This window comes from Coenobita brevimanus, chromosome 51 (genome assembly GCF_032717465.1).
Source record: "Coenobita brevimanus isolate Jiangsu-jjx chromosome 51, ASM3271746v2, whole genome shotgun sequence".
Lineage (NCBI taxonomy): Eukaryota > Metazoa > Arthropoda > Malacostraca > Decapoda > Coenobitidae > Coenobita > Coenobita brevimanus.
In genome coordinates, this window is record NC_137004.1 from 19,118,888 (window position 1) to 19,127,010 (window position 8,123).

Genomic DNA, 8,123 nt, shown 5'->3' on the forward strand with positions numbered 1-8,123 from the left:
TAAAAAAATAGGTTTGTGTATTTTTGCAATTTCAGTACATCATATAATCTCTTGGCATTCTAACCACCAAAAGGCACTAAGAGGCATGTTAACACATACTCCTGGATTGTTTGAAGTCTGTACCTGTATTAGTTTCTGAGTCCTAGGTCGGAAATGAAAGTTTTTTTTTTTTCTTATTTTTCATTATTAAAAGAAAAAATACTTAAGACAGCATTCTACCTATCAAAAGGCACAGTTCACTAATAGACACATAACTATGCGAAATTTCATGACTGTGGTGAATACTTTCCGAGTTCTGGCCCGGCAACGAAATTTCTAGGTCCGGCTTGCCGTCCTGCCACCTAACTCTACGGACGGACACCTGTTGATCCCAGTGATAACAATACCTTCCTCTGACTGCTCTGATGGAGGCTAAAAAGAAAATGAGAAGAAGAAGAAGGAAAAAAAAAAAGAGGAGGAGAAGAGGATGGTACCTTCAAACCCCACTTCCGGCCCCCCACGAGAATCACACTTTTCCCTTGTTAAGGCCGGCTGGTGAGCAAACAACTCAACAGACCCTACGGCAAACAGTGATCACACGACTTCTGCAATGCTCTCTCTCTCTCTCTCTCTCTCTCTCTCTCTCTCTCTCTCTCTCTCTCTCTCTCTCTCTCTCTCTCTCTCTCTCTCTCTTATTTTCCTTCCTTCCTTTCACAGCGGCAACACCCTTTACCCGGCTGACGGCTTACAACTTGTCATTGTTGGTTTCTACAGTAGTATTATTTCCCACCAGACATCGTCATGATGTATCTGTACCAGCCCTTGTATAGTCAGCCCTTTCACTACTGAAGGTCTTCTGTAAGCTGAATATATTCGTCAGACCGTAACCTGACCACGAGATCCCTGCCTGCTGTCACTCAGCACCTGGATTTGAGTAACATCGGTTGCGTGTCGTATTAAGGGGAAATGTTTGGATGTTTTCCTTCTCAGTTTTGCATGTGTGTTTCCGATTATCTTGTACGCGTGAAATACTTGCAGAGCATTTTGAGTTTGGCTCCGACATTTGTTCCTTCCCCAAACATTTACCTTCTCGCTATTTATTTCTTCTTGTATCCCCATCCTTCCTTCCGACTTGGCGGCAGACACCACTTTTTTATTCTTACTTAACATACCATGTGTGTGAAGACTTTCTTATATTTTTAATCACTACGTGTGTGTCCATAATACCGTCTGTTCTATGATGCTGGAATAAGATGGAGGTGCTATGGAGGAAAATTTTCAAAATAAATTTAATCAGGAAAACAAGACGTTAGAAAACTGTAGACCGTTTGTGAATGGAAATAAGATTGATAAATCTAGTATGTTTGACGGGTGAGGAAGAAGGGAAAGGGAAAGAACACTACAGCTTGAACGAATAATGTCTTCGTAGATTAGAAACTTCTCTTGCACTTCCTGTGATATTCTTTGCTGCTGTTCAAGGCACTTTTTCTCTCCTGAACCGGTCACTGTCCCTTGCCGTCACATCCCTTCCAAGCTCACGTCTTCCTTCACTTTATTGGTCTCTCCTCCCACTTCTTGATTGCCTCTCACTTTCTCCTTTATTTTCTCTTTTTATGATTCTCCTTTTTCCTTTGTATGTTGGGAGGAGGGGGTCTTTTCACGCCTTGGTCCCATATTTCTTTTTACTCTTTTCATCCCTGTTTCTTTTCCCATCTTTTCACCCCATTCCTTTTCTCTCTTTCCACCCCCATTTCTTTTCTCTCCTGTCTTGGTCTTCTATTTCTTTTGACTCGTTTCAGCCCTATTTATTTTCCCTCTTTTCACCCCAGTTCTTTCCTTTCCTTCCACCCCCATTTCTTTTCTCTCCTTCCACCCTCATGTCTTTTCTCTCCTTCCACCCTCATGTCTTTTCTCTCCTTCCACCCTCATGTCTTTTCTCTCCTTCCGCTCTCATTTCTTTTCTCTCCTTCCACCCTCATTTTTTTCTCTCCTTCCACCCTTATTTGTTTTCACTTCTTCCAGCCCCATTTCTTTTCTCTTCTTCTACCCTTATTTCATTTCTCACCTTCCTCCGCCGTTTCGTTTCTCTCCTTCACCCCTGTATCTTTCCTTTTACTGAAAATGCACTTCTATTTCCCTCTTGGACCTCCTCTCAAAGCCTCTCATCCACTCGAATCTGAACCTGAATCTCAATCAACATATATCCCTCCCCTACCCAATATCCTTTATCAGTTGCGATCGTTCAGTGTAATAAGATGGAGAAGAGTGTGTGAGGAAGGGTGGTGTGTCATTGAGGAAGGATCGTTACTGATAAGGGATAGTTGTGCCGAGAGTTCTTTTTTTCCGAGTTACGATGCCATATGGTGCCTATACATAATTTTGCGTTCGTTATAGATTTACAAATTTTGTTAGTTTCTGATTGCCTAAAGATACTTTTACAGCCTTTACCTGAATCGTGAGACGCCAGGTGCACTGTATGAGAACAACGCGTGCTTACTTTGCTGCTGCACCTTTAGTTGTGCTTATAAGTGAAGAAAGTTTTGAAATAAACCATTATCGCAAGCATAATGCTCAATATACAGCATCCATTTTCGCCACCGCTCATCACCATCCCAACCCATCCCACCTACTCTTCTCCATTCACCCGCATAACTGTACTACCTTTCTGTCAGTTCATGTTAGGTCTACTTCTGCTGGATCCACTGCAGGACCGAGCTTTCTCCTCGAAGGGAAAATGATAGAATCAACTCTTCCCTTGTTCTGCAGAAAACATGCGGTGGCACCAATATAACTGGTTATTCCAGCTCCCCACTTCCTTCCCTGTTTCCTTGAAAGGAGGATAGTGGACTTCAGCAAAAAGGCAGCTTCAGCCTGTGGTCCACTGGCTTCACGTTCAGATCATCCTGGAGCTACAAACAAGGGCGAAAACAACAACCTTTCCCCATGCTGACAAGGTACGAATGTGGACACTGTGTCTGAAGGAAGAGAGGTAAAGGTGTTGCAATAGTTATATTTATATGTATCCGAGTCTGTATATGTCATCTGTAGAACCGGCAAGGTTGCAACTTGCGCAAGCATATGAAAGGAATTACTAGCATCAGACAATTAAATGTCCACCACGGCAAACCCATATGTGATGAGTAAGTAACCTCCAAACCATTGCTGCCACATCTTGCCGTTATCCAAATTCTACCCGCCTCCCTCCTTCAGCATCGAACTTCTGTGAGAAATCTGTGACTAACGCCTACTCACCACCAATACCGACCCCCTATACAACACCCATCTTCACAGGGTGTATTCGTCTCACTCTGCCCCCACCCCACCACCAACCATCACCTTAGTCCATGCCACCCACTCCTTCAAACTACCCATCTCAGCCACTATATGATCTCCTACCTTTGACCTAAACCTTACTAATCTGTTTACAGCACCAGACTTCACGGTATATACTGTCTTCGGCATGCCTCCCAGCCGACTGACAGTGCAAATTTCCCAGGGTATACCTCCCCTGCTGTTGCCTGTCGCCCACCACCATCAGTCCATACCATCTACTCCACTCAGACCCGATAGTCCTGTGCCGACACACCTCAAACATTTAACCAATAAGACTTTATTTATTTATGTATTTTTGCTTAATTATTTACGTACTTTTATTTATTTATTTATTTACTTACTGAACATACCTCTGTAGGCATGACCTGAACGATATGTGTTGACCTAAATCCACCTGACGGCCGTCAAGTAACACAGTAAGACCTGAAAATCCTAAACTGGCCTTTTTTTTTTTTTTTTTAAATTGAAAACCATTGCAACGATAAGATTGGTATATTCTTTCATAGGCACGCTCTGATTGAAGAAGAATTGACAATGACGTGATAAAAAAGAGGGGACCCAAATTAGAATAATTATTGTTCAGTTTATTTGCTTAGATCTAGACTATTTTGATACAGCCTTAACAGATCAGAATTTATTTGACAACCAGAACTGATAAAATTAGATCTTGATTATTCTGGCTGTGTCTAAACATAACTCTCCCGTAGAAGAAGAATATGAATAAAAAAGTCATTAAGAAGATGTAATACGATATAAAGAGAATCAAATGCAGGAAGAAATGCAGTGAGAGCATAATTAGCCAGAATGGAGGGCTTAATAATGAAAGAGAAGTGGCGAGGAAGGAGACAGACAGACTGACAGAAAGACGGACAGACACGTCAGCTTTTCCAAGGAGTTGTTCCTGATGGAAATACATGTTTGGGAGGCGAGAGAGAGAGAGAGAGAGAGAGAGAGAGAGAGAGAGAGAGAGAGAGAGAGAGAGAGAGAGAGAGAGACAGACAGACAGACAGACAGACAGACAGACAGAGACAGAGAGACAGACAGACAAACAGGTAGACAGACACAGGCAGGCAGACAGACAGACAGACAGACGACAGACAGAGACAGACAGACAGATGCAGACAGAGACAGAGAAAGAGAAGGACAGACGGACAGACACCGAAAGGAAATGAAAAGTGAAAATGAAAGAGAAATGGAAGCAGCAAGTAAGGTCAAATGCAGGGTACTGGGAGAGAAGGGATAAGCAATCGGAGAAAAAATGAGCTGGAGAGGGGATGGGAGGGGATGAAAACAAGTCGAGAGTGACAGGGATATTGGCAGACGAAAGTATTGCCGTAAGAATCAGAAAAAATTACGGCAAGGAAGTGTGAAAAGAGAAGATAAGTGTAATATGTTAACAGAAACCCGGAAATGCTAGAGAAGGAAATGAATGAAGGAAGGAATGTGGTCAGGATAAAATTATGGCGAAAAGTTAATACGCCAGGAGAAACTGAAAAGGAACAAAATAAAAGTTCTTGATGATGATGATGATGATGATGATGATGGTGATGTTGGTATATAGTGATAGTGGTAATGATGATGATGATGGTACATAGTGATAATGATAATGATGATGACGGTGATGATGATGATGGAATATATTAATAATGATAATGATGATCATTATGGTGGTTGATATTAATAATAATAATAATAATAATAATAATAACAATGATAATAATAAAGCACTCAGAGAGCGCAAACCTCCGCTAATGCCATTGCCCAGTGGTACTCAAATGGCGGACCGCGGTCCGAATCCGGACCCAGACGAGCTTTGGTATGGACCCCAGCGACTTCCATCACTGAATATTCAGCATCCCCCCTCAAATTGAAGAGTTGCAATACTTGACATCTTTGGATGAAGTTAGCCCAAAATACGGCTCAAATAAATTTCACATCATCAGGCTGCCATTATAAACTATATTTAGCTGCTGAAGTAATACGAACTTGTCCACTTCGTTGCTATAATGCAGACTAGTGAAACTAATAATTAACAAAGGGGCCATTATTCTTTTAAGCTATTCTAGGTGCTTACATCACTCATAGTAACGAGAGTCTCATATAACTAGACAGCATGTTGTCACCGTAATCTCGTCAGTATTTAACATCGGTAACATGAGAACAGGATTCCTCTTTGCAAGAACACTGTATTTAACAAGCTACACTGCACGTAACCACAGAATGTTGCCTCTTCAAATGATGAGTTGACTGAGAGATACTGACATTTGTTTTACTGGTCGGTGGTACACGGTATGATACTAAAGTGGTAGTCGAAGAACTAAAATGACTATTTTTGTGTAAGGAAGACAATAGTAATTTGTTCAACAGAAGAGTTTCATTATGTCCTTTTGAGAAGTTGGGAGTAAGGAGAGTGGATTTTTTTTTATTACATTAACCACCTTACTAACAGGAGAAGACTGGTGGAAGTGCTAAAGTGACTATGTTTATGTAAGGAAGGCAATAGTAATTTGTTCAATAGAAGAGCTTCATTTTGTTCCTTTGAAAAGTTGGGAGTGTGAAGAGTACATTTTTTGGTATTAACCACCTTATTAACAGAAGAGAATATCTACTTTTCTCACAGTCTCATTATATTACCGTAAATGAAAGTGTATTCCATTAATGATATTACATACAAGATTTTTCATCTGGACCTCTGGTAAGGAAGATGGTATGATTGGACTTTCAAAGAAAGTAACTGAGGAACCCTGCCATAGCCATTAAAAAGGGTCTGGATCCCCCCTCAAATTTTATCAGTTCTTCCATGGTCCATGGCCCACATTTTCACAAAATTCATTGAAATTCATTGAAAACTTTTGGAGGTATTGTGCGGGATAATCCGGATCCGTCCCCAAATTAATCATTTCTTCCTTGGCCCACGGCCAACCTTTCTACAAAATTTCATCAAAATCCGTTCATAGCTTTTTGAGTAATCCCAGATCCGGATCCGCAGATATAGGATTTGATCCGGATCCGGATCCGCCCCAAAATTTAATCAGTTCTTTCTTTGTCCTTGGCCCACCTTTCAACAAAATTTCATTGAAATTCATTGAGACCTTTTCGAAATGTGCGGGATACTCCGGATCCGGATCCTCCCCCAAATATAATCATTTGACCCATGGCCCACCATTCCACAAAATTTCATCAAAATCCGTTCATATTTTTTTTTAGCATTCCTGCCACCAGACAGACAAACGAACAAACGCTGGTTAAAGATAACCTTCTTGGCGGAGATGATAATAATAATAATAATAAGAAGAAGAAGAAGAAGAAAAAGTAATAGTAGTTGATGAGGTGGAATGGTGAAACAAGCTGTGGAACAAAAAAAGGCATATAGTGAATGGCTAGCGAGTAGAGGTAGGAGATTAGATGAGACAGAGAAGAGAGAGGTATATGTGAACAGAAGGGAGGTGAAGAGGTTGATGATGGAGAGTAAGAAGAAGGTGGATGAAGAGCTTGGGAGGAATTTGAGTGTAAAATGTAGGGAAAGTAAGAAATTGTTTTGGAATGAGGTAAAGAAAGTAAGACAGTGGGAATGGTGAAATAGTAGGGGAGTGAAAGATGGGAATAATAGATTGTTGGTGGAGAAAAGAGAGAAATTGAGAAGGAACGAGCACTTTGAGGATTTATTGAATGTAGAGAGTGAGAGCAGTGCGAGTATAAGTGGTTGGGGAATGGCTGGGAGAAGAAGAGATGAGAGGGGAGAGGAAGAGATAAGTAGGGAGGAAGTAGTGGAAGCAATGAAGATCAAGATGGGAAAGGCCCCAGGAATTGATGGAATGTGTGGTGAAATGCTGAAGTATGGGGGTGAGATTGTTGTGGAGTGGATATGGAAGTTGTGTAGATTGGCTTGGGATGAGGGAAGGGTTCCAGAGGACTGGAAATCAGGTACAATTGTTCCTTTGCACAAAGGAAAAGGGGAGAGAGAAGTATGTGGTAACCATAGGGGTATTTGCCTTCTTAGTGTGACTGGAAAAATATATGGTAGAATACTCATTGATAGGGTTAGGCATATAACAGAGGAGCTAGTTGGAGAAGATCAAGGGGGATTTAGAAAGGAGAAAGGGTGTGTAGATCAGATATTTGTTCTAAGATGTTTAATGGAAAAGTATTCAGAAAAGGGAAAGAAAGTGTATGGTGCCTTCATGGCCTTGAAGAAAGCATATGACAGAGTAGATAGGCAAGGTATGTGGAAGGTATTAAGAATTTATGGAGTGGAGGGGAAATTGTTGAGTGCTGTGAAGAGTATGTACTGTGCGAGTGGATGGTGAGCTGAGTGAGTTCTTTAAACTAAATGTGGGACTGAAACAGGGACGTGTGATGTCTCCATGGCTGTTTAACATATACATGGATGGGGTTGTAAAGGAGGTGCAAGGTAGGGCAGTGGATATGCGGGTGGCTCTAATGAATGAGGGTGAGATGTGGAAGATTCCGGTGTTGCTGTTTGTTGAAGATGCAGTATTGTTGAGTGAAGATAAATGGGAGTTGCAAGGTTTGGTGAATGAATTTGGGACAGTGTGTAGGAAGAGGAATCTGAAAGTTAATGTAAACAAGAGTAAAGTTACGGTGTTTGAGAGGAATGACGTCACAGAATGCACTGTGAGGTTGGATGGTGAGGATATGGAGAATGTGAGTACATTCATGTACTTGAGTAGTGTGATGAGTTAGGATGGAAGTTTTAGGGATGGAATGCTTGAAAGGGTACAGCAGGGAAGGAACGTTGTTGGTTCACTAAAGGCGGTGATGGTAAATAGGGAGGTGAGTATGGAAATTAA